We start from the raw sequence: 27,405 nt of genomic DNA on the forward strand, positions 1-27,405 counted from the left end.
TCCAACCTTACTTGGGCGTACTTGAAAGCTTTGAACTACCTTAAAAACAAAAACAAAAACAAAAAAACTTCACATTAGTAAATTAGTTAACACATCACCCAAAAAGTCTTATAAACTTCGACCAAAATGGCAAAACTAGGATTCTGCTTTTCCAGATATTTACTTTAAGGGGCATACTATGTCCTATAAAAATTCATTTTCCCCCATATTGCAGATATGAAAAGCAAAGAGGGGGTGTTGAGTAAACAAGCAAATGCAGGGTAATCACGGAGCATAACGTAAAGCTGTGGATCTCCTTTTAATAATAATTAAAAAAGCCTTTCCTTCTTAGACTGTACTCATTCTTGGCAGCACTTAAGTACCCTATGCTCCAAATTGAAAGTCTCTGGACTAAGGAGATGAACCAGGGTATTTCAGCCAAAAGATAAGAATAGAGCAGACATTTCCAATGTCTTCCCCAAACAGGTTAAGAGTAGGGACTGATTCTCATAGTATAGTGTACCTGGTTTGTTAGTTGTAATCATAGAACAACAATCTAAAATTCAAGGAAGCTATTTGTGACCCTTACTTACCACAAAGGCGATCAATTAAATGTTAATCAAACAGTACCCATTAGAGTCCACTGAGGTATTTCGTTTCCTTTTGGTTTCTAAAACCGAAGGGATTTACTACTAATTGTAGTAAGGGCTACTAATTGCCCTTCCATAGCACCAGAAACTTCTTTTCGTATTTCTTAGGGCCACCTCAAATACAACTCGGGATTAACATTCCGGGGGGGGGGGGGGGACCGGGACAGTTCAGGCGGCTCCTGACCAACTGCTTCATATTGAAAATGTGGAGTTTTTCTATACATATTAGCATATCGCCAGTAGCAGTGATGCAGATCTGCTAAACCCGAAGCTGCCGACGGCAAGCACGAGCTGCAAAGCAGCCTTCGCCCCCTCCCCTACTCTCCTGGTGGCGAAATAGATGTCGAGACATCTACTAGTGGAGTGAGATCGTCTGTCTCCGCAATTGTAAACAACTGGCTGCACTGGGTTTGCTGAAATGTTTAAATACACTCCTGACTGCAAACACATCCACTCACCAAATCGCGCTAACAGTCTCCCTTCTCCACCTCTAGGAAAAGCATCCTAAAACTGAATTGTCAATCTGCCCGTTGTGGAGTGGAAGAAAGTGAGGTTACATTTCTCCAGGCATGCCTAGACGGTACTTGGCGCTCCGCAGATGTACTGGCCGCTACTAGATTCCCGGGACCACGTCTCAGGATGAAACGCAAAAAACCCCCACACAAACCCGTGCAGCTGAGCGCGTGGTTTAAGCCAAAACCGACGGCTCCCAGAACACCGACTACTGCGTAATGACTGTCTCTTTTGACAAAGATTGGGGTATAGGGAGGACGCATCGGGTGGGGCCCCAAACGGCGTAGGTTAGAAGGTTCTAGAGTTCTCCCCTCCCCGAATCTGGGCTCCCCGAGTAAGGTTCAAAGAGAAATTCAGAAGCAAACAGGTAATAAAGTGCGTCCTAGCCCCTGGGCATCTTCTCTCGGAGAGAGGGCACTAGCGGGACCCAAGTGGCCTAGCCCGGGGCGAACGCTCCAGGTGGGAGGGAGAGGAGAGGCGCCCCTTGTCTCTTCTCGGACCGAGCCCCCCCTTTCCCAGCATCCAGGTCCACTTGTTAGAGCGCCCCGGCTCTGCGCGAGAGCCGAGGCGAGGCCCCCCCCCTTTTACAACCGGAGTTGGTTGGCAAAAGTGTCGCCTGTAAAGCCCAGCGAGCACCCGAAGGAGTACCCCCAGAGCCCACTGGAAGCTTGAACTGCAAACGAGGCCGACCTCCCACCTCGCCCGGGTGGTTCAGAGCCCCGGGTCCGGCGGAGACCCAGAGATGAAGGAGCGAAGGTTCTGCTACCTCGGGCAGGACTCCTAGCGCGGACGCAGCCCGCGGTTCACAGCCCAGAGCCGCCATCGGTCGCCTGCAGCCTCGGGGCGAAGTTCGCCCGAGTCCTTGGGGTGGGAGGTGGGGGGTGGGGGCCGCGAGACAGAGGGAAGGAGATGAGGGCCGGGAGAAACGCACCTACCTAGTCCAGGCGCAAGTTTCGGTGGCGTCCCCAGGTGCGGTCCCCCGCCCCCTCGCCAGGTGCTCAGCCCCGCCGGGCGCCGCCGGTGCCCGAGACTTCAGGCGTCTCAGCCGGTTCCTGCGGGAAACGACTGTAAATCCACATTACTGTGCGAGCTGCCGCTTGGGCCCCCGCATCGCTCTCCTCTGGCTGGCGGCGGCGGTGCTTTCAGCCGGCAGCCGCCGGAGGCAGGGACCGAACCTGGCTATTGCCGCGCCAGCGGACGATCCTTGCCAGGAGGGTGCTTGCGCCCGGGGTCGTGTGTGTGTGCGAGAGTGTGTATACGCCTGTGTGTCCGTGAGAGTGTGCGTGTGTGTGCAAGCAGAAGGGGTGAGCTCAGCCCCCGGGGCACTCGGAGGTGAACTCCGGGCTAAGAGGGAGCCCGCCGCGCTCCCGGGTGCGGGGCGTCTGCACGGCTGATGGCTGTGCTGATGTTGCCGTGGCCGCCGCCGCCGCGCTCTAAGGCTGGTAACGGTGGTGCAAAAAATGTTTCTCCGCTACTCGAGACCAAAAAACCTGCCCTGTCTACTGAGCATGCCCGGTTTGACAGCTCTACAGCCGAGGTTTTTTTTTGTTTTTTTTTTTTTTCCCTTTTCCCCAAGACTCCAGGTTTTAGCCGCAGCTGAGATGAGGGGAGGGAGGAGGAGCAGAAGGAGGAGGAGGGCTGAGGGAGCAGGTAACGGGCAGAGGAAAGGAAGTCAAGATGAGAAACATCAGGGTATTTGAGGATGGAGAGAAAGAAGGAGAAAGCTGGAGATGGGAGCAGAGGAAAGAAATATGGATCAACAAAATTTAGATTTTGTACCACAATGAGTTCCTGGCCAGGGGACTCTCATGACTAGCTTTTTTTTTTTTTTTTTTTTTTTAACCCCCGAGGGTTAGGTGAGGTAGGGGTTTCGGAGGAGTGTTTATCATCCCCAAGATCAACCTGGGACAGTGTTTCATAGTCATGACATACACAAACGCGCGTGCACACCACACACACACACACACATACACAAAGGAGCGTGATCACTGCTGCGCTGTATAAAGCCTCAGCACTGACTTAGAATGTGAAGTCTCTTGCCAGTATAACTTCGGCAAAAAAAAAAGAAAAAGAAAGAAAGCGAGCGAGCGAGAGAAATTGTTTGGGTTCCTCCTTTTTCCCTCTCCCCCGCCTTCCAGAAAAGCCAAGCCCGTGAGTGTCGCGCGTAAGTGACCCGCAAGCTCTCTCGCGTCCGTCTGTGTGAGAGCACCGCTGACTGCCACCAGCTGACAGTGTGACCCCAGCGCGCCAAGGCCGGCCACCCGCAGCCTCCTGGCGGCGCGTCAGCTCAGCACTGACAAAGTCCTCTAGGGGCGGGGGGCGGGGGCAGCGCTCCAGCTCCTGCCCTGCCAGGCCGCCCTGGTCCCTGGACTCCTCAACCGGCTCCGCCCCTCACCCCGCCGGGCAGGAGGGGCACGTACCCGGGCGAACCCAGCGCGCTGCCCCAAGCCCTGGATCCCTCCTTTCCCACCCTCTTCAGCTTCCTCTAAAAAGCGGAAAAGCGGAATCTACATGTCCAGAAACTCGCTTCGGGAGCCTTAGGAGTCCTACTGGGCATGCTCAGGACTTGGGGTGCCTCTCGTGGAGGAGCTCTCCGGCCGCCAACATCTGCACGGCTGGGCCAGATGTGAGGCTTAAGAGGGAGGCGTTGGCGCCCTATTGGAGTTTGGCTCCCGTTCCGGGAAGGGCGGCGGCGACGCCCACAGTCGCCTTCTCCTTCCCGGCTTCCCAGCGAGAGCAAGACCGTGGGAGATACCAAGTGCCGAGCCAGGGGAGCTGCACTAACTGGAGAAACAGGAGTCTTGCGTACTCCCAGACCCCTTCCCCCAGCCCCCAGCGCCACCCCCGCCGTAGGCAGGTAGGGGGCGCGCAGAACAGCAAAGAGAGCCCCGCGTGTGTTCGCGGGTACTGCTAACCTCTAGGTAAAGAAAAGAGAGCGGGCAGAGTCGAACCTTCTTTGGGAGAAAGACGTTTACTGATGGTTTTCTTGAGTGAAGAAAGAAGGGCGTGTGTGAATGTGTATGTGTGCACTCACGTTTGTAATTTTTCTCCACAAGAGCAGGGACTGGAAAGCGAGAAGCTATTGCCGAGTTGAGAGCCTGCTAGGGGTTGCAATAAGGCACATTTGGAGCCTTGGCTGGCGCTAATTACCGGGAAGAGTTGCTCGCGGCGCGGTGGGCGCGCACCAAAGCTTCCAGCTGTTCTCCACTTTGGGTGGTGGCAGCTGCGCGAGGACAGCTTCCGGGCTGTATGGTCTCTGCGCTCCTGAGAAGGGGGGACCCGATTCGGTTTCTGAAAGAGAGATAGTATAGGGTGACGCCAGGGGGAGATCTCGGAACCGTGTGTTCCCATCCTCCTGGTTTTTAATACAGGTATTTGCAAAGAGGGTGCATTGTAAGCCCGGCACACTACCGAGGAGAGGAAATAAAATATACCGAGCTGAACACTCGGGGAAAGAATCTGGGAATCAAGAGCTGTTTTTTCCCTTCGTCCCTTTTCCAACACCGCCTTCAGCTTTGGGCAGGAATCCTTTGGATCCCTGCCGTTCATCACCCCACCCCCACCCCACCTCTCTGTCAACAAAGAAACAAAAGATGACAACTCGACTCTGTGGGGGGAGAGCAACTGCTTCCTTCTAGAACCATCTCTCTCTCTTGGGTTGTTGAAAAAGCAACGGGAGAAGGCATGGCTGTAAAACCTGTGTCTTGCCACGAATATGTAAACGAACCTTCCTAAAACCCACTACCCTCCTCTGTAACAAAACAAAAGCATGTATATGTATAAAACATATATAAAATTCCTAAATAAAAGAAAGATTCTTCGTTAGGAACTACCAGAATCCTGAACTGTGGAAGGAAAAGACTTTCAGGATACCTCCTCAATTCCCAGCTAAGAGTTCTAGGAGGAGGAAAAAGAAACATCTGGTCAGTCACTTCTCCAGTGACTCAAAACACTCCGAGTCTAAGGAAATTCTGTAACCAATGATTAAGGAAAGAACTCATAAATGAAAAGGAAATTCTGACAGAATCAGAGGTGGACAAACCGTAACAGCCATGGAAATAGAATATAGGATTTAAAACTAGGATCATCTCACTCTCACACTTGCTGTCTCTTTTGTTACTCTTTTGGAAGACCCAGGAAAGAAAGGGCAGTTAATTAACTAGGGATTTCATAAAAGGAAATTCAGCTTGTTTCTCTCGACAAGTCCTTTTAATTTGACAGTCCTTTTAATCTTTTTTTTTTTTTTTTTTAATTCTCTCCTCTGCTGTCTCCTCTTTGTATTTTCTCTCACATTCTTCCCTCTCATTTTTCTTACCAGTCTTCCACAGCTCCCCGGAGTCCTTAATTCATTTGTTCTGCAGTGGTCTCCCTTTAGTTCCTTCAAAAACATTGTTTCCATTTCTAAATTCCAAAGTACAGAGGGCTCTGTCAACTTTTCTTCCTTTCCAAAGAACTGATTTACTGCTTCTGGAAGTCCACAACCTGATACTGTAGGTGGATTTCCTAAAGCATTTATTCAACTTTAAGGATTCCTTAGACACATTTAAGTAGCAGGAAGTTGCAGAATTTTCAAGTTGTTTTGCTCATGGGAGCAAGAATTTCTATTTCAAATGTGGATATCAGGAAGAAGGCACACTAAATTGCCAGTTTCAGAATGCCCAATGTGAAGGAAAATATAACCAATTGTAATGGAGCATGCAGTCTGTACAGGACAGTTACTCAGTTGCCTAGATGATATTATTCAAATAATTTGCTAGGAATTTTAAAAGAGCTATGCCTTTTCATCAACAAAGACCACACACATGTACACATACACCTTTATGCATTTATTCCCAGAACTAATGTAATTATATAAATTCAATTCAGCAAATGATTATGGAGCATCTACTATGTTCCAGGAACTGTGCTAGCACTGGGAATAGGTAAAGAAATTGAGACTTAAGCTAAGAGATGTTCAAAGATTTGTGAACAATTCACTAATGGACAAGCATATATTGAGTGGCCATTACCATGTACCTAGAACAATTCAGTACTAGAGAACAATATTTAGATGTTCTGGCCTTGATTTTTTTAAATGTATTTGTTTAATCCATAGGTTTCATTCTCTGCAAATAATGCATAATGGAGAATATCACTTATTTCAATCTTGTTTCTAAGTACCCTCATAAGTAAGAGTGTAAGTACAATAATATTAGAAGACTAAAGTCAATAACAATTACATAAAGAAAATCAATGTGAACTATCTGAAATGAAGGACTTTGTTTGGTTGCTTGTCTAATGGGAAGATGTTTTCAAAGGCACACTTTCAATACATACTGTGGTGCACCATTATTTCCTATTGCAACTGATAACAATGTCATCCAGAGATCAGCTACCAGAGATTATGAATGGTGCTGGCACCTTAACTTTTGGCTACAATGACTGGAAGCAGCAGAGGTAGCTTAATGATTTTCTACCCAAACACTTTCCATAAACAGAGCTGTAAAATTGCAATCACCAGCTTGCTGCTAGGGAGTGCCCATTTCTGGCCGGCTGTGGGCCCCTCTAGGGAGAGTGGCCACATTGGAGGAAGTTCACTTGAGCCTGGATATGAACAGTTGGTGACCAGGATTCTGCATCCATCTGTTCAGAACAGAGTCAGGCACGTTATTTTTTCACACACCCAAGTAAGGCTCAAGAGAACAACTGACAAGCCAATCAAAGTCTTCTCTTTACCTATTTCTATTTGGTATCCAAATAAATCCTGAAGATCCATTTTTCTGACTAGAGTTCCAAGAAGAAGCAAAATACTTTTTTTTCCCCTTTGGGCTTCAGCGAGTCACTTTGTATTCCACATAGCAAGCCCTGCTCACAGAAGTATATATTCATACAGAATATCCCTCATTGGAAAGGTTCCATCAGTGTTGCTGTACCTTACTCTCAAAATAAAATGTATCCCTAATACAGATTAATCATAACCTTCAAAACCAAGACTTCTCAATAGGGTGCAGTGGCAATTAATTTGCATTATTGCTATAATGGATTCAAATAATTGCTAAATTTAAAATTACAGACAATGAACAGAATGGCACCTCAGTCTTTAATTTATGTGAAATTCACTTATATTTGATACACACATGCATAAAAATATGGCAATAACAATAATTTCTATCCTCATAAAGATAACGTAGTGCCTTCCCTTGCAGATTTGAAAACTGGCTTTATGCTAGTGTTTGTCTGTTTATTGGAAATACTTTTAAGAATATTACTTTTTGGCACATTTTAACTATAAGAATATTACTTTTTGGCACTTTTTAACTATCACAATTGTTGAAAAGGGGAAATATTGATTTCAAAATGTACCATGATTTCTGTTTGAGAGATGAAATTACACTCCAGAAAGAGAATTTGAAAAGAGTATAGAACAATTAGGATTGTTCTGTTGGCATTTAAATGCACTTGAACTTCTCTCTAACTTTGTGACCTCATCATAATAACCTTTTAAGTGAATTATTATCATGATTGACTTACAGGTAACTATTAATTTGTATTGAAATAACTAAAGCATTTAGTGCTTCTAAAACGCATGCTTAATAACAGCCATAAGAAGACTTTTATAGCCACATATATTAACAATTGCTATTAGATGCTAACAATTATTAGGATAGTCTATCATAAACAGATTTTAAATGCATTTTATATGAAAATTGGGAACTAGAATGTTATTATTTTCCATGCAACACAATAAACATGAATAATTTCTTTTCAGATTAAGGAAACAGGCTCCCAAATGTGTCTTCATTCTCTCATTCATACTTTGATTAAGCAAAGATTTATAGAATACCTAGTATGTGCCTATTCAGTGCTAAATACTGGGGAACAGAGTGGTAAACAAAACACACTTGTTCCTGTCTTTGCGTAGATTATGGTCCACTGGTAGGAGACTGACATAACTGATCCCACAATGAGATACTTAGTTCTAAACTGATGAATGCTCTGAAGGAAAATAACACTATTGACAAGGCAACAGCAGAGGAGATGTAATTTAGATTGAGGTTGGAGTGGTTAGATAGGCTTCCCTGAGGAAGTGGCTACTAATCAGAGGCCTAGAGAATGTGTAGTGGTTAGCATTCCAGGCACAGAGAAAAGAATCTACAGTATTTGATGTGAGAAATATCTTGGCAACGTCAAGGAATGCAAGGACAGCCTGTGCCTCTGGAGTGTAGTGAGTGTAAGAAGTGGAAGGAGGGGCCCTTGTGTGGCTCAGTCGGTTAAGCTCCAGGCTCCTGATTTCGGCCCAGGTCATAATCTCAACATCATGGGATTAGGCTTGGTGCTCAGTGGGGAGTCTGCTTGAGATTCTCTCTCCTGCTGCCCCCCCCCACCCGCCGCCGCTTGTTCTCTCTGTCTCTCTATCTCAAATCAATCAATCAATCAATCTTAAAAAATAAAAAGAAGTGGAAGGGAAGTGGGGAGGAGGAATGACATAAAATGAAGAAGGACAGGCAGAAAAGAGCAAAATCATAAAAGGGTTTAAGGACCTTGATAAAGATTTTCGATTTTGCCCTAAGGATAGTGGGAAGTCCAGGAAGATGTGATATGATTTGATTTACAGCTCAGTGGATCTCAATCAAGTCTTTGTATTTGCCAACACTCAAATTATAAACCTTTTTCTATCCTTATTCTTCTTGACTTTTCTGTGATCCAGAGACCCTGGGATTTCCTTAGAGAATTTTAGGGTATCTGTGTAGCCAAAATTATTTTCATAATAATACAAAGATATTATTTGCCTTTCACTCACATTCTCTTACAAATGTACATCAATTAATTGAATGCAAAAGCAGGAGAATTTAGCTGTGTTCTTTTAAGCCAGGAATTAAAGGTAACACTATAACTCTTCTCAAAAATTCTTTGGGAAAATGTAGTACTTTTTCATAAAAATTTTAAATAAAATTTAATGTTAACATGTAATGAGTTTATTACTATTACTTTAAGTGCATCGATACATAACTATTTAATTCCTGTGTGTTTTAACTTCTGCTACATAAATATCAATGGAGATAACCCGGAAAGACAATAGCACTTTGGGGTCTTCAAAAATTTTGGAGAGTTTAGGAAAAGGGTCCAGAGACCAATGCCAACCATTGATCTTCTTTTCTAAAAACTGGCTGTGCTTTCCTTCTTATCAGTATCTTTTACTCTTTCTGAAGTCTCAATCCTTAGATTCACAATAAGAAATTGATTTTTATATTGTAATCCAGAATGGTCACTTACAACTGCTTTGTGATGTATTTTGAAATTATCTATTCTATTCCAAGCAAATCAGTTGCTTTCTTAACCCAGTAACCCACACTTGGAAAAAGTATGGATGATCTCATCCCATTTCCAGGTTTCAGTAATTACTTCTAGTTTGATAACTTCCAGATCATAGCCCTGTCCCAACATTCCTCCTGGAATCCATCTCTAACAGTTGGCTGAATATCTCTTTCTTATTATCTCATAATTACTCCAAACTCAACTTGTTTAAAATTGAACTGATAGCCAACATATTTTTAAATAGGAAAATGGGAGATTACAAAAGCATATAATCTCATGTTTCTATGAATTGACTAAAACTAAAATATTTACAAATAGATGCATGGTGAAAGGACCAGGAAAAATAAATTATAATGTTAATAGTGATTCATGGGTTTGTTAGTGGTTTTAATTTTCTTTTTTATATTTTGTATTTTATTTTCTATAATAAATACATAGTAATTTGTTATCAGAAAGCTATTATTAAAAATATAAAAATATAACTAATCTTCCTTATAAGTCTTATACCTACTCTTGCCTTTCATTTTAAAGGTATGATTCAATTTATCTCAAGATACGCTATAAACATACTTTTTCAGTAATAATCATTTTAATAAGGCAGGCTCCTCTAGGACACTTTCTTTCATCACCAAAGGAATTCCAATCACAGGATGAGCATAGGCAAGACTCACCTATCACCACAAAGTAGATTCATCAATTTTCTAGGATACCTGACATCTTGGTTGAATTTCTAGATGCTTCAGGCTACTACAGCTCTCTCTGTCTGTCTTAAGATTGTGTATAATTAATTCCATAGGCCATCAGAGGGACACTTGGTTACAGTGGGACAGTCTATCCTTTCATTCAAATACTATTGTAAATAAAGCCTAAAAATTAGTTTAAAACACTCCTACATCTGCCCAGGAGGCCTTTCCTTCTCCATTTCTAGCTGTCTATTCATATTTATCAGACTCCTATCCATTACTCCCTTTTTTCAAGAAGTGCTCTCTGAACTTCCATCCTGAAATGCTCTTTCCTTTGAATTGCTAAAGCACTTGTCCTCTCTTGTCCCTTATCCCATTCTTCTTTGTATTACAGTTATTTATTTAGACACTTATTTCTCCTCTTGTCCTTTTATTTCTTTGAGGGCAGGAGCATGTCCTTCTACATATCTTGGTTATATATAGTAGGTCCTTTAGAAATAACTGGCAGGAGCACCTGGGTGGCTCAGTTGATTAAGTGTCTGCCTTCAGCTCAGGTCATGATCTCAGGGTCCTGGAATTGAGCCCCACGTTGTCATTGGGCTCCCTGCTCAGCGGGGAGTCTGCTTCTCCCTCTCCCTCTGCCCCTCCCCCCCCCGGCTGGTTCACTCTCCCCGCCCCCCCAATAAATAAATAAAATCTTTTTTTTTTTTTAAAGAAAGAACTGGGGAAAAGTTTTGAATTTAACAACTTTATAACTAAAACAAAGGATTAAAATGATGAGAAGAATTAAGAGAAAAAGTAGTATGTTCTATTGATCAAGTTTAATTAGAACTCAAGCTTCCTACCTTATACAGGAAATTTTCTTAAAATCTGGTGCCTTGATTTAGTACCATCTTTACTTAGTCTATGCCATGGGAATGCCTAAGAGGTAATATTGTGTTTAAGAGAGATTTTTCCTTCCTTTTTTTTTTTTTAGAGAGAGAGAGAGCATGCAAACAGGGATGGGGGGCTGGGAGGGGCAGAAGGAGAGGGAGAAAGAGAATCCCAAGCAGGCTTCATGCCCAGCACAGAGCCCAACATGGGACTTGATTAAAAGAGATTCTTCCTATGTATTTAGTAAATTAGGCTTCTTGGATGTGGTATCAATTATCTACAAATTACCCCAAAAGTTCATAGCTTAAAACATTTTACCATTTTTCACAGTTTTGTGAATTGGATGGGAATTTTTTTCTGCTGGTCTTGTCAGGGATCACTCAAGTAGCTGCATTCAGTTGACAGGTCCCCTAAGACTGGGTTTATCCCACATGGCCTTACTCCCATGTCTAATGACTCAGCTAGGGTGGCTGGAACTACTAAGGCATCTGGGTCTCTCTTTCCATGTGGCCTTTCTCCATCAGATCTCATATCCTCTGTATCAGTTAACTATTGTTGTATGACAATGAAACTTAAGCCCTAAAAAGCCTTAAAACTTAGTGGCTTAAAACAACAGCAGTTTATCATTTTTCATGATTCTATGGATTAGCTACACATGTTCTCTCCTGGTTTTTCCTTGGCACATTCATGCAGCTTCATTCAGCTGGAAAGTTATCTGGGCTGAAAGGTGGGAGGTGGCCCCATTCATGCATCGGGCAATAGGCGCTGGGTGTCATCTGGGTGCTTCAGGTGTTCCTTCTTTTCCATGCGGTCTCTCATTCTCCAGGAGGGCTACACCAGCTGCCTTATATGCTGGTGTCAGGGCAGCGTTCTGCGACGTTGGCAAAGATAGAAGCTACAAGGCCTGGAAAAGCCTGGGTTTCAGAACACATACAATGTTACTTCTGCTGTATTCTACCTTTCAAAGAAAATCAGGACCAGAGAAATAGACTGTTCATCTTTTATTATTTTTTTAAAAGATTTTATTGAGAGAGAGAGAGAGTGAGAGAGCAAGCGAGAGCACAAGCAGAGGGGAGAGGCAGAGGGAAAGGGAGAAACAGACTTCCCGCCGAGCAAGGAGCCCAATGCAGGGCTCAATCCCAGGACCCTGAGATCATGACCAGAGCTGAAGGCAGACACTTAATCAACTGAGCCACCCAGGTGCCCCTAGACTATTCATCTTTTAGGGGAGCTGCAAAATATTGTGGTCAAGCTTTTCTTTGTACCATAGGCACAATTTAAGATATGGCTCATTACAAATTTGGGTTGTGGTGTACTTAAAATGACAGTGTAGACGATATAATTTTTTCCTTTTTTCTTCTTCATTTAGAAACATTTCTGTCCCATTCTCATTTTAGTTTCTCTTTCTTGTTTCTATTTTGCTACATATGAAATCCATGAATGCATTCTCACTGCAAAATATTTAAGGAATATAATAATAGCAAACTCTTGGGGCACCTGGGTGGCTGGTTGGTTAAGCACCTGACTCTTGACTTTGGCTTAGGTCATGATCTCAGTGTCGTGAGATTGAGCCCCACGTCAGGCTCAGTGCTCCTCGTGGAGTCTGCCTGAGATTCTCTCTCTCCCTCTCACTCTGCCCCTCTTCCCCACTCTCTCTCTCTCTCTTAAAAAAGTAGCAAACTCTTACACAGTAAGCTTATACTATGTGCCAGGCTTTATTTGGAATGCTTTACTTACATTGCTTCATTTAATCCTCACAACAAGTCTTCGAGCTAAGCAATAATAACACCACCATTTTGTAGAGAAGGAAACTGAGGCACAGAGAAGTTAAGAAACTTGCCAAGGTCACATAGCTAATAAGTAGCAGAGTCACTAAATTCTGTGACCCCAGAGTCTATGCTCTTAACCACTCTGCTATAGCTCTCCTTAGTCTTGCTCTTACTTTCACACTGTCAGCAATTTGGTATGCATTTCTTTAGTCCTAGTTCTACACAATTATGTATATAAATATGCTATATGCATTTCCCTTACCTAATTGGATCATATTATATGCAGGATTCTGAAACTTGATTTTTCTACTTAAAAATATAGCAAGGTGAGTACCTATAGATCTATCTCATTTTATTTATTTATTTATTTATTTATTTATTTATTAATTAAAGATTTTATTTATTTATTTGACAGAGAGAGACACAGCAAAAGAGGGAACACAAGCAGGGGGAGTGGGAGAGGGAGAAGCAGGCTTCCCGCTGAACAGGGAGCCCAATGTGGGGCTCGATCCCAGGACCCTGGGATCATGACCTGAGCCGAAGGCAGTTGCTTAACCAACTGAGCCACCCAGGTGCCCCTACCTCATTTGTTTTAAATGATTTTATTTATTTATTTGAGAGAGAGAGCACAAGCAGGAGGGCAGCAGAGGGAGAGGGAGAAGCAGGATCCCCGCTGAGTAGGGAGCCCAATATGGGGCTCAATCTCAGGACCCTGGGATCATGACCTGAGCCGAAGGCAGACACTTAACTGAGCCATCCAGATGCCCCTCTACCTCATTTTTTAAACAGCTGCATAGTATTCCATTTTGTGGATGAACTATAGTTTATTTAACCATTTTCTACTGATGGGCACCCAGGTTGTTTCCAATTATTTCCTTTTACAAATAATGCTGCAATAAACATTCATGAATTCATTCTCTTTTTTTCTTTATAAATCTCTGTGTAATTCTTTGAGAAATTCCTTAGACGAGATTCTTAGAGTGGATTTAATGGATTAAAGACTGATATTGCCAAAAATCCCTTCAAACAGGCTTTAGCAGGAGTGTCTGAAAGTGTCCATTACCCTTACATTCAACAACATTGCACATCATCTATTTTATTTATTTATTTTTTAAAGATATATTTATTTATTTGAGAGAGAGAATGAGTAGGAGGGGTGGAGGGAGAGAGAGAAAATTTCAAGCAGATACTGTTGAGCATGGAGCCTGGAGCCCAACACAGGGCTAGATCTCACGACCCTGAGATCATGACCTGAGCTGAAACCGAGTCAGAAGCTTATCCGACTGCCCCACCCAGGTGCCCTGTCATCATCAACCATTTTAAATTTGATGGACAAAAATATCTCACAGATGTTTTAATATACAGTTGCTTGATCACTTGTAAGGTAGAACTTTTTAATATGGTTTTTGTTTTTAAAGTTTCTTTTGTCACTTTCTGATTTTTTTTTTTAAGATTTTATTTATTTATTTGAGAGAGAGAGGATGAGAGACAGAGAGCACAAGAGGGAGGAGGGTCAGAGGGAGAAGCAGACTCCCTGCGGAGCAGGGAGCCTGATGCGGGACTCGATCCAGGGACTCCAGGATCACGACCTGAGCCGAAGGCAGTTGCTTAACCAACTGAGCCACCCAGGCGCCCACTTTCTGATTTTTATAACAGATTATTTTCTTTTTCTCATGGATTTGTTGGAATTCTGATGTATTCTAGATATCACTCTTTTGTTATATATTGCTGATATCTTCTCTCAGTCTATCACTTGATTTTGCCAAGTCTGTCAGTTGTTTCCTTCATGGAGTCTGGGTTTTGCATTTTGCTTAAAAAGACTTTACCATGTACCATTTAAAAAGTATACATTCTTTTATTCTATTATCTTCAATACATTTTAAAAATCATAACTCTAAATTTTATTTTTGTTGATGGTTCCTATTAAGGGTACAGCCTATTTTTTTCTTCTCAATTTGATTGGCCATTTGTCCCAAAACCTTTTATAACAGGTCCATCTTTTTCTAAGTTATCTAAAGCTCACTATAAACCATATTGTAAAAACATTGTATGGTGACAGATGGTAACTACACTTAACATGGTGAGCACTGCATAATGTATAAAATTGTCAAATCACTATGTTTTGCATCCGAAACTAATATAACATTATATGTGAATGATCCTTCAATCAATTTTATTATAAATTAAATTAACATACTTTTATACATCTTTTTTTAAAGTTCTCAATTCTATTCCAATGATTTGAATGACTTTCTCTGAACTAATATCATGCTATATTAATATTGTTTTATAGTATGTTTTGACATCTCTCCAGTAAGGTGTTCTCTTTCCTCTCTCACTCTTCTTGTACTTGTACTTGTCTTTCCACCTACAGGAGACTCATTCCTTTACCAAATGCCAAGTAAACCACCACTAAACAGTTAGCAGTTTGTTTCTCTTCCCCCCTTTCCTTTTGTTCATCAAGTCTGACAGAAAAGAGGAAGAAAGAAGGACAAGTCAAGCTATGTAAAAGATTCACAACCCTCTGGTCATGGCAGAATCTTCTAGGAAAATGGGGGAGGAGTTACTAGTTATATCATTATACACAATTTTTTTTTGTTTTAACTATTTAAGTTATACTTCCTTTTATTATACTTGGTAGTACTTACTATATATCATTAACCAGGTATTGATTAGTAAGTATGGTAAACTCATACATTTAAACCTTAGAATCTCCTTAAACTCAGGAGTAGCCTATTTAGGTTCAGTCTCTAAAATTGCCCCACAAGCAAAGCAAACATGATCTATCAACTGCTAGTTTTCAATATGCCTGTTTTCTGAGTAATGTAAAGATGTTGCACATTGTTCCTTCACAGGAAGGCTGCCAAAATTATTAATATAATTTCTTTGGAGGGAAGGAGGAGAAATTGTTTCCCTGATGTCTGTGTAAAATTTAAATGAAAATGAATGTGATTTGAGTGTTAGTATTCATGGCTGCTAGTTCTTCTCTGTTAATTTACATTTATATTCTTAATGTCTAGGTTGAGCCTAGGGAAATTTAAAACTCAATTTCATTAATGCTATAACTTCCATAGGAATCTCAATATGTACAGAAGTTCCTAGATTGTGGAGTTATTGGATGAGACTATAGCAGCTAAGCATAATTGCTGAGTGGTTTATGATAGTTAAATATGTATTGTCAGTTTTGATTTTCAAAATTCCTCCCGGCCTACACCCAGTGTCCAAAAATTTTTGAAAACACAAAGCTAATATAGTAATAAATTTTAACATCTTTAAAATAGAAGCAGTACATTTCTGAACCATTGCTCATATCTGATTAATTATTGTTTAAACTAGATCATGTTTCACATTTGCAACTATTACATTGACACACGTGATGTTTGTGATTACTGCATAAGTTGAGTTTTCAAGTTTAGCTCGCTAGAGTTAGGGTTTTTCCATTTAGTTGTTTTTATTGCAATTATGATCACTACTCCCAGTCAGTAAAGGTACTCTGGATAGGAATACCTATCCAAATAATAATGCTCTCCCCTGAGTTCAGATAGATACAGCTTTATTTTTCTTTTTTGTAAGCTGTGTATAGGAGAGGAAACATTCTCCCCTAGCGGGCAACATCACATGGTGGAACAGAAAGGGAGGAAAAGAAGAGGGCATATATGTCCAGTTTGAAAAAGCTTTCCAAGTGATATAGAAAATAAAAAGAAAATTTATGACTAATTTTTTTTTCATATAAAAAGAATTGTCTACTTTTTTCTTATTAAAAGAATGAAACACTAGCCCTAACGACTTTCTGCTCTTTGTTTCTGAAGTTGGAGCCAGGGATAACTCTATTTAGACAAATATGTCTTTTAACAATTTCCAAGAAATAAGAAGAACTCACAAATTTATTTGATTTAAAGCATTATGTTCTTCTCAGTGTTTCCATTCTGTAAGATATTTTAAGTAAAATTGAAATGGATTACTTTGAAAGCAGACTTAAACTAACTACATGATAACATAGTTTAATAACCCTCCTCCATTAATAATTTTGAAAATTTGATATTTTAAGAGGAAATAAATGCATGTCATGCATTCAGCTGGGAATCCAGAAACATGATTTTTTTTATTGTTATAAACATTACAAACAAAAGATGACTACATGTAAATATACATTAAAGATTCACTCCAACATGGCTAAAGGGGCATAAACTATCTTCCAAGTACACATATTTAGGATATACTGAGGGTCTTGCCTGCCACTGTTCCTCAGAGCTAGAGTGTGGTGTAAACCTAAAATTAAGGCCCCAAATTATGTGCTGCCTGGGTATCTGGTGAAACCAGGAGGGCCTCAAATAGCACAAGTTTTCCTCCTCACTCTGCTCCCACGGATAAGGTCCCCTAGTCTAACAACCATCCTTATCAAGGAAACCAGGCATAGTTCCTGCTTATCCCTGAGTAGCACATTTCAGTTCTCCATTAGCCTGTGGAATTATTCAAACAAATCAATCATATCCTCCTGAGCGCACCAGGAATCACCCCCACCTTCCTGATACTACAAAACCTGTTTCTTACAGCTCCTGGTTCTTCACTGGGTTTCTGAGTAAAATCCCCACCCCATTTTATGTAGCTCTGCATGGCATGTGGTGTCCTCCTCCCGTAGACTGTGAGTATATGTGATTAATAAACTGCTGTTAGTCACATCTGTCCAGTGTTGGATGTTGTGTGTTCAGCCATCCCTATGAAGTTGGGAATACTTTCCTCACCAATGGGATGAAGAGGAGGAGATCCAAATATAGGATGAAACATTGGAAAATATGTGTTACTACCAGAAGTAAACAATAATAAATCTCTAGTAATTTTTCAATTCAGGGTAGGAAATGGAGAGGGTGGGGACACAGGTGCAATTTTCATTTTTTTCCAGTTGAACATCATGATTTTGGAAGCATTAAAAGGATACAATGGTTTATCAGGTAGTTCCATAGCTGGTGTCAAGATAAACTGATTTTCTGGACCATGGTATAAACCAGCATTTTCCATATTTCCTGGATGAGATTTACTAGAAGGAATTATTTGTAAAACAGATAATCAAGCTTCTCCTCCTAAAGATTCCTATTCAGTGAGTGTGGGTGGGGTTTCGGGTTTTGTGGGAGTTTTTTGTTTGTTTGTTATTATCAAGCACCTATGTGGTTCTTATCACCAGGGAAATTTGGAAGATACTGTTAAACTGTAGTAGTGGGAGGCTTAGGACAGTATAGAAAGTGAAATTCCTGGGGACTGAAATAAAACTGACTGGCTATTGGTGGAATTTAGTTCCTTCAGTTGTATGCCTGAAGTCCCCATTTTCTTAATGGCTTTTGGGGGGCGACCTCTCTTAGCCTCTCAAGGCTGCCCACATTTCCTTGTCATGTGATCTCCATAGGCAATTCACAATATGGATGCTTGCTTTCTTGTAGGTCAAAAGAAGTGTCTCCCTGACACTTCTTTTAAAGAGCTCACCTGGGGGCACCTGGGTGGCTCAGTCATTAAGCGTCTGCCTTTGGCTCAGGTCATGATCCCAGGGTCCTGGGATTGAGCCCCGCCTCGGGCTCCCTGCTTGGCAGGAAGCCTGCTTCTCCCTCTCCCACTCTCCCTGCTTGTATTCCCTCTCTCGCTGTGTCTCTCTCTGTCAAATAAATAAATAAAATCTTTAAAAATAAATAAATAAAGAGTTCACCTGATTATACCAGGCTCACTATCTTTTGATTAATTCAAAGTCAAAACTGGGGGTGCCTGGGTGGCTTAGTCAGTTGAGGGTCTGCCTTCAGCTCAGGTCATGATCCCAGGGTCCTGGGATTGAGCCCCACATCAGGCTCCCTGCTCAGCCCTCCCTTCTCCCTTTCCCTCTGCCCTTCTCCCCCACTCATGCTCTCTCTCTCCCTCTCTCTCTCTCTTATGTGCTCTCTCTCTCTCTGAAATAAATAAATAAAATCTTAAAAAAAAAAACCAAATTGAAAACTGATTAGTAACCTACTCCCAGGAGTGATATCTCATCATATTCATAGGTGTAATCGTATTTGAAAGGCTTATACAAGTTCTGTATACCAAAGGGAGGGAATCTTCAAGGCCATCTTAGAATGCTGGCAACCATAAATGTGATTCATAATTAGACTATAATTGATGGGAATAAAAAATAAGGATTGTGGAATGACCATTCATCAAAATGGGCACCCACATGAAAATCCAAGAATCTTAGTATAGAATGTGGTAAGAACATTCTATAAGATTAAAGGACAGAGAAATAATGTGATTTTTAAAGCATATATACACTACCCAAATAGTCAGAGAATATGGTAGATACCTGTTTTAAAATACCTCAATTCTTACATGGGCAAGACATCGTAGGGATAAGAACTTCACCTATATACATATTTTAGAATTAGTTTTTCTAAAAGTAGAAACACTTATACATTATTGTCTTGATGACAATTTAGTACCTCACACGGAAAGAAGGAGAAAGCACCAAACAAGAAATATTGCTTTGAACTTTATATTTACTAACAATATAGAACTGATTGGGGAAATCTTAGCAACAGAAGCATTCAGCAAGGATGACCCCTTTTAAACCTTTAATAAACAAGAAACAAACCACAGACAATATACCATAGGCCTTAATGAGACCTGGGTGGCTCAGTCATTTAAGCATCTGCCTTCAGCTCAGGTCCTGATCCCGTGGTCCTGGGATTAAGCCCCATGTTGGACTCCCTGCTCAGTTGGGACTCTGCTTCTCCCTCTGTCTCTGTCCCCCACCACTGGTGCTCTCTCTCACTCTCTCAAACGAATAAATTAAAAAGTCTTTAAAAAAAAGTTAAGACAGGGGTGCCTGGGTGACTCAGTCAGTTAAGCATCTGCCTTTAGCTCAGGTCATGATCCCAGGGTCCTGGGACCTGGGATCAAGCCCTGAGTTGGGCTCCCTGCTCAATAGGAGCCTGCTTCTCCCTCTCCCTATGCCCCTCTGCCCATGCTCTCTCTCTCTCAAACAAATAAATAAGATCTTTTTAAGAAAGTTAAGACAAAATAGAGGTAAGATTTAATGGATACATATTCTAAAAACAAGAAGTGTGGCAGGTTCTAAGAGTTAGAAAGGAAATGAATCAAAGAAGACCTGTCAGAATAAAGAATTCTAGGGCTGAAACTTGAAGGACAACACAAAAGTAGACAGGTCCAGAATCAGGGTAGTGTTGGTAAAGGGGGCAAGATGAAAAGAAAGAGATTCTGTTTCCAAAAGAGAGGGTATACAGTAAAAACCAGAAAAGATTCTAGGACAGAATTTGGAGGAACATCAACATGTAAGGGATGGTCAGAGAGAGGTACAAAAGATAGGAGGAGAACCCAGAGAACAGCAGTGTCATGGGAGCCAGAGTAAAAGATCATTTAAGAATGGCCTACAGTCGGGCACTTGGGTGGCTCAGTCGTTAAGCATCTGCCTTCGGCTCAGGTCATGATCCCAGGGTCCTGGGATTGAGCCCCACATCCGGCTCCCTGCTTGGCGGGAAGCCTGCTTCTCCTTCTCCCACTCCCCCTGCTTGTGTTCCTGCTCTCGCTATCTCTCTCTGTGTGTCAAATAAATAAATAAAATATTAGAAAAAAAAAGAATGGCCTACAGTCTTTGACTTGTATGTCAAATAAATGTATCCACTGGATTTGTCAATCAGGAGACATTGAGAACCTTGGTGAGAACAGTTCACTCGCAGTGGTAAGGCAAAAGGCCAATTGTGGTCCATGAGAGTTTACCAAACGGAGGCAAGGAAACAGAAATGAAGACAATGAGTGAATATACTCTAGATATGAGGAGAGGCAGAAGCAGGTGGCAATAGACTCTGACCTTGGTCTTATAAATTTTTGTTTATTTCGTCCTAGGTTTCAGATATAACTATTTTCTATTCCAGAGAAAACATCTATAACCTGATTGGGGTTCTAAGAACTAAATAGTAGAAAACTGACCGGGATATCTGTAGATTAGAGTGGTGAAGTGGGTTAGATAACGGTAAGGCCATCTTGAAGGGCAAGATATTTTAATAGGAGGGTGGAGAAATAAAGTTTTGAAAGTTGTAAAGAAGAGCTAGCTAGTTCTTATTCCTGGGAACACCCACTTTTCTCCACTAACCCAAAGCATGGTGAAGTGTAGCTTTCCCTCCAGGGGATTTCTTGGAGGAAGCTTCCTTGTCCTTGAGAGAGAGCAAAGGTTTTGCTTCATGAAGTGAAGAAGAGGTAGGTTGTTTATCATGAAACAGATTGGCACAGTGGAAAGCACTGTAAAGGAGGAAGACTTTGGAAGGATGGAAAGGGGAACCTTAATCCCATTGGAAGACTGGGAGGAAGGGGGAAGTTCAAGTCAATAGAGGCTTGAGAGTTTAAGAAGGCATATGTGATGAAAAAATTGAAGACAAGATTAAACGGCTTCAGGTTTCTGAATAGAATGTTGGCCTCAGGTTGTTTCAGTGTTAATGTGTTTTTGAGAGAGATGGAAGAGGGTAAAATACAGGCAATCCTTAACTTTAGAATGCTTGACTTTCAAGCCTTCTCCCCACCTGGACTTGACTAAGATTCACACAATGAAAACAAAAATACATGCTTATGACATCCTAAGGACTGTGACTGATGCCAGTATGTGGATAAAACCGGCAGGGTACGCACAAGGCCAAGATAATCAACAATCAAAAGAAAGCGTGCTACGCTGACACATGAGGTGGAAAGCCTTTTAACTGCATGGATACATGATCACATACAACAAATTCAAATGCCTCTGTATCAAGCAACAATTTTGGTAAAGACATTTTCTTTTTAGATTGCTTAAGAACAGGCATAGTGAAATATCAGAGGAAGGTGTTTTTTTAATGAATTTTGTTTCAGGAAAGGAATAGATAATAACTTCAGAATTAAGGGGAAGCTGCAGATAGGAAACAGGTCTCTTTCTTACATATAACTTACAAGGTTCACCGTGTGATCTTTGGCCCACAATAAATTAAGTAGTAAATTAAGAGTTGCACGTTCATTCTATGAAAATATTCTATATGAAGAATGGTTAACAGAATCTGCAGTGATTAGCCAAAAGAAGAGAAAGAACATAATTGCTACCCTAAAATAGTGTCATGTGGAGAACAGATTAAGTCTAATTCTGTCCTTTTCAAAAAGCCAACTAAGCCTAATAAATGGAAGTACAGACAGCCTGGTGAGACAACAAAATCTTAAAACTATTACTGTACAATAATGGACTACTTTTCATGCTGCTCATTACTTCTCATTACTGGCAGGGTTATGCAGAGACTGCAAGTCTACCTACCAGGTGTAGCATAGAGGGAAACTGCACTGTTCATAAACTGTGCTTGGAAACTCTTACAAGTGGAATTTTTTCCAATTCGTAGATTCTATGGTATCAAAGTGATTTGTGAATTTGGCCAGTATGTGTGTGTGTGGGGGGTGAGCCAAAGAGTACTTTTTATAAATGTCCATACATGTATTATTATTGTTATTTTACCCCTGGCATCATGTAGTAATAGAGATACGTCCATCTTTAAAACAGCAATGCAGAGCACACAGTGCTTTCAATGAAAGCCTATAGCTCCTTTATGTTTTAATGTTGTTCTTTGAATATAATGTGGCACTACTATCCCCTCCTCAGTAGGACATGGTCTTTATTTGGTTTCCCTTTCATTAGAAACAACAGATTTGTTATGACTTATTAATTTTCTCTGTCCAAATCCTCTTTGTGCCTTCCCTATATTTATGAAACTGACTGGGGTTACTGTTTAAGTCTGTTACTTCATAGCAAAGTAAAACTAATAGCTTTATCCACAAGGGTATCAAAATGTTGATTTTTTTTTAGAGAGAGAGAGTGAGAGAAAGAGAGTGCACACACAGAGGGAGGGACAGACGGAAAGGGAGAGAGAGAATCTTAAGCAGATTCCATGCCCAGCATGGAGCTGGATGGGGGCTCGATCTCATGACCCTGAGATCATAACCTGAGCTGAAATCAAGAGTCAGACACTTAACCGATTGAACCACCCAGGTGCCCCTCATTTATTCTTTTCATATATAATTACTCATTCTGTTCTCCCAAAGAAAGCAGTGAATAGATATAGCGATAGCACATTTTACTTTAGGTGTAGCTAAAACTGTCCTGGAGGTAATAATATGTAATATAAGATATTATCTGTTGCATCATGAAATCAGAAGAGTTTATTAAAACTAATGAACTGGGGGCACCTGGGTAACTCAGTCAGTTAAGCATCCAACTCTTGATTTCAGCTCAGGTCATGATCTCAGGGTTGTGGGATCCAGCCCTGTGTCAGGCTCACACTGGGCGTGGAGCCTGCTTGGAATTCTTTCAATCCCTCTTCAATCCCAGCATAGACCTCTGCCTATCCCCCTCCCTCTCCAAAATAAATAAATAAAACTAATGAACTGAGTTTCTGAAACAAAGTTTGCATATTAGAAAATATACGGTTATTGATTTCCTAGTTGAAAAGCAGTGCACAATAATAATAGCGTTTTCCTACTAAAGGAGAAAAGACAAACTTTGATTTGCTGTTAGATACCCAAGCTGTGATTTCTTTGATTAACATAATCTTTCATTACACACTGAAAATAAAAATTTGTATGATTTCTCACTCTTCTTATATTGCCAGAGGAAATGTATTTCTGCAAACCACAAATGAACTGTGTTTACAATTATGAACCATTTGACAGTAGAACAACATTATTGTTGAGAAAACTAATTTGGACAAGGCGTAAATTGGGTGACATCCAACCAGGTCACATTGAAGCAGTGTGACTTAGTTCAGTGTTATTAGTGTTATTTCTCTCTTATATTCAACCTTTAAAAATTTAAAAGAAAACATACACAGTGATCTGTGTACTGTTATATGCAGAATCTGTAGTGAGATGACATAGAATGAAACCATTTTTTATCACTTTTTAAAAGATCATCCACATTATTTTTCTGTCAGTGAGGTATGGAAGAAATAAACCTTCTTAAAAATATTTTCTTTCTGGGGCACCTGGGTGGCTCAGTCGTTAAGCGTCTGCCTTTGGCTCAGGTCATGATTCCAGGTCCTGGGATTGAGCCCCGCATCGGGCTCCCTGCTCAGCGGGAAGCCTGCTTCTCCCTCTCCCACTCCCCCTACTTGTATTCCCTCTCTCGCTGTGTCTCTCTCTGTCAAATAAATAAATAAAATCTTTAAAAATATGTATTTTCTTTCCTTTTTCAAAGATTACATGATAGAAAAATGATAGAGCTTAGAAAATGGAGCACTTATCTAAACTGGAGCAGAAATCCTGTGAATTTTGAAAACCCAAGTGCAATTAAGAAATCTATGTATATATTAGAATTCTTTCCTGAGCTTGTGTACTTTCAACATTTTATCAGCTGCTGAGATCCAGAGACCTTATGTGTTGTCTATATACAGTGCTGACTTTTCCATTAGGTATAGTGCCTAGGGCCCATGACACTTTTAGAGGTCCACAGCAAAATTTTCATTTTAATTTTTTTTGACATCAGAAGAAAAAAATGAATATAATAATAATGCATATATATTAATAATAACAATGAATATACAAATATTTATCTTTATATCATGCAGTAAAATATAATTTTTAATTTCTTTTTGGAGGAAGGGACCACAAAGGCAAAAGTGTTGATGGCCCATGGAAGTCATAATATGGCCCTGAATGTACTTCAGGAGGAGTTTGGCTGAATGATGGCCCCCAAAAGATATCCATGTCTTAACCCCTGGAACCTATGAATGTTCCTTATATGATATCAAAAAAAGGACATTGAAGGCATGCTTCCATTAAGAATATTGAGATGGGGAGACTATCCTGGATTATTTGGGTACACCTTAAGTGTACTCTCATGTATCATTATAAGAGGGAGGCAGAGGAAAATTTGACACACAGGAGAGGAGAAGGCATTATGACTGTAGAAGGAGAGATTGGAGTGATGTGGCTATAAGCCAAGGAATGTGGGCAACTATCAGAAACCAGAAAAAACAATGAATAGATTGTCCCCTAGAGCCTCTGGAAGGAGCATGGATCTGCCAGCACCTTCATTTAGGTCCAGCAGAACTGTTTTCACAATTCTAGCCTCCCAAAACATAAGAGAACAAATATGTGTTGTCTTAAGTCACCAAGTTTGTAGTAATTTGTTACAGCAGCTGTAAAAAACTAATACAAAGGGTGTACAACTTTAATTTGAATTTGTTCATTCCTTAAGTACATTTTCAGTTTGTACTGAAAAAGAAAAATAAATGGTATGAAAGATAATGAACATTGATAAAAGAATGATACCTTTATTTTATTTTATGTTTTATTTTTAATTTTTTTATTATGCTATGTTAGTCACCATACAGTACATCATTTGTTTTTGATATAGTCTTCAATGATTCATTATTTGTGTATAACACCCAGTGCTCATTACAGCACATGCCCTCCCCAATACCCATCACTGGGCCACCCCCTCCCACCACCCCCTCCCCTCTGAAACCCTCAGATTGTTTTTCAGAGTCCATAGTCTCTCATGGTTCATCTCCCTCTCTGATTTCCCCCCCTTCAGTTCTCCCTTCCTTCCCCTAATGTCCTCCATGCTATTCCTTTTGTTCCCCATATAAGTGAAACCATATGATAACTGTCTTTCTCCACTTGACTTATTTCACTTAGCATAATCCCCTCCAGTTCCATCCATGTCAATGCAAATGGTGGGTATTCATCTTTTCTGATGGCTGAGTAATATTACATTGTATATATGGACTACATCTTTTTTTCTTAAGATTTTTTAAATTTATTTATTTGTCAGAGAGAGAGAGAGAGAGAGCACAAGCAGGGGGAGCAGCAGAGGGAGAGGGAGAAGCAGGCTCCTCACTGAGCAAGGAGCCCGATGTAGGACTCTATCCCAGGACCCTGGGATCATGACCTGAGCCGGAGGCAGACGCTTAACGACTGAGCCACCCAGGCGTCCCTGGACTACATCTTCTTTATCCATTTGTCTGTTGAAGGGCATCTTGGCTCCTTCCACAGTTTGGCTTTTGTGGACATTACTGCTATGAACATTGGGGTGCATATGGCCCTTCTTTTCACTATATCTATATCTTTGGGGTAAATACCCAGCAGTACAATTGCTGGGTCATAGGGTAGTTCTATTTTTAACTTTTTGAGGAACCTCCATACTGTTTTCCACAGTGGTTGTACCAGCTTGCATTCCCATCAACAGTGTAAGAGGGTTCCCCTTTCTCCACATCCTCTCCAGCATCTATTGTTTCCTGCCTTGTTAATTGTTGCCATTCTAACTGGTGTAAGGTGGTATCTCAATGTGGTTTAGATTTGAATTTCCCTGATGGCTAATGATGTTGAACATTTTTTCATGTGTCTGTTAGCCATTTGTATGTCTTAGAAAAAGAGAGACCCCAAAAAACCAGACTCTTAAATACAGAGAATAGACCTGTGGTTGTTGGGGGTGGGTGGGAATGATACATTTATTTATTTTAATGATTTATTTATTTTTTGAGAGACAGCATGTGCACATGGGGGGAAGGGGCAGAGTGAGAGAGAGAATCTCAAGCAGACTCCTGCTGAGTGTGGAGTCCCATGTGGGACTCAATCTCACAACCCTGAGATCATGACCTGAGCCGAAATCAAGAGTTAGATACCCAACCAACTGAGCCACTCAGGCGAACCTAGAATGACCCATTTATATTATTTAAATAAGACAAAAGATGTCATTATGCTTGAAATTGATATAAATTATGGCTAAATGAATAACATTCATTTTGTTAATGCTAATTAACCAATGATAAAATTTTATCTAAAATTAACAGAAACACAAAAATATGCTTTTACCATCATTAATTATGTCTGCAACATACAGCCAAAAACACGTTTTAAAAATACTTAAGTTGATTAACCAAGAAATCACTCATAATCATGAATACTAAATATTTACCTCATTACCCCTTTCTCTGCTAGAAAATTATATTTCCTTTCATCACAAGAATGGAAGGGTACAAATTTTCTGATCTGCTGAAACTTGTGATTGAAATTAAGCTTTATGACACTGCTTATAGAAATAAGAAGGGCAAACGTCAATGCACTTTCAAAAACAGAAGGCAAGGAATGGATTGTTAAATGGGCAGAGTTAAGTGGTCTTCTGTAAAGGGCATCTACTAAAAGTGATATGTCAAAGGAGTAGTCTTAATGTATTTCTTCAGATCTGTTACTGTAAACTCTGTATTCAACAATATCTTTGCTTTAACATTTAATATGTTGAACCTCAATGATTTTTAGTGAGATTGATCTGTTTAAATGCTGAATGACCTGAAAAATACCTGTCCCTTTGTTCATCTTTAAGTAAAGAGAAGTGTATTTTAAAGTTTATCAAGAAATGAGGAAGTACTGCCTTCATTTTTCTAACATATTCTAGTCAATTTTCCTTTCTAAATTCACAGAACCCAATAAACCATATTGATGTGAACATTCTCCAAAGTTGCTCATTCAAAAAGTAATTCATTGCAGGAGATTGCTTTCTAATTCACAATACTTCCTTGTAGATTTTTTTCATTAATTTCTTCCTCTTCACAAGAAAACTAAGCATGTCTCCACTGTGATTTAAATTATTTTACAACCAGGCTATAAAAA

The 27,405-nt window shown here is 40.7% G+C and overlaps 1 protein-coding gene across 1 annotated transcript in view; it reads right to left on the reverse strand.

Annotated features, from left to right (window-relative positions):
* TENM1 (teneurin transmembrane protein 1) overlaps positions 1-2,948 on the reverse strand; it is a 785,963-nt gene extending 783,015 nt beyond the window's left edge. The window contains exon 1 of the mRNA XM_054509125.2: positions 2,074-2,948. The gene's annotated coding sequence lies outside the window, so the exon portion shown is untranslated. The remainder of the gene's footprint in view (positions 1-2,073) is intronic.
* Between the last annotated feature and the right edge of the window lie 24,457 nt (positions 2,949-27,405).

Source organism: Mirounga angustirostris, unplaced genomic scaffold (assembly GCF_029215605.1).
Source record: "Mirounga angustirostris isolate CCGP_5_RB_7025 unplaced genomic scaffold, mMirAng1.0.hap1 SCAF_11, whole genome shotgun sequence".
Lineage (NCBI taxonomy): Eukaryota > Metazoa > Chordata > Mammalia > Carnivora > Phocidae > Mirounga > Mirounga angustirostris.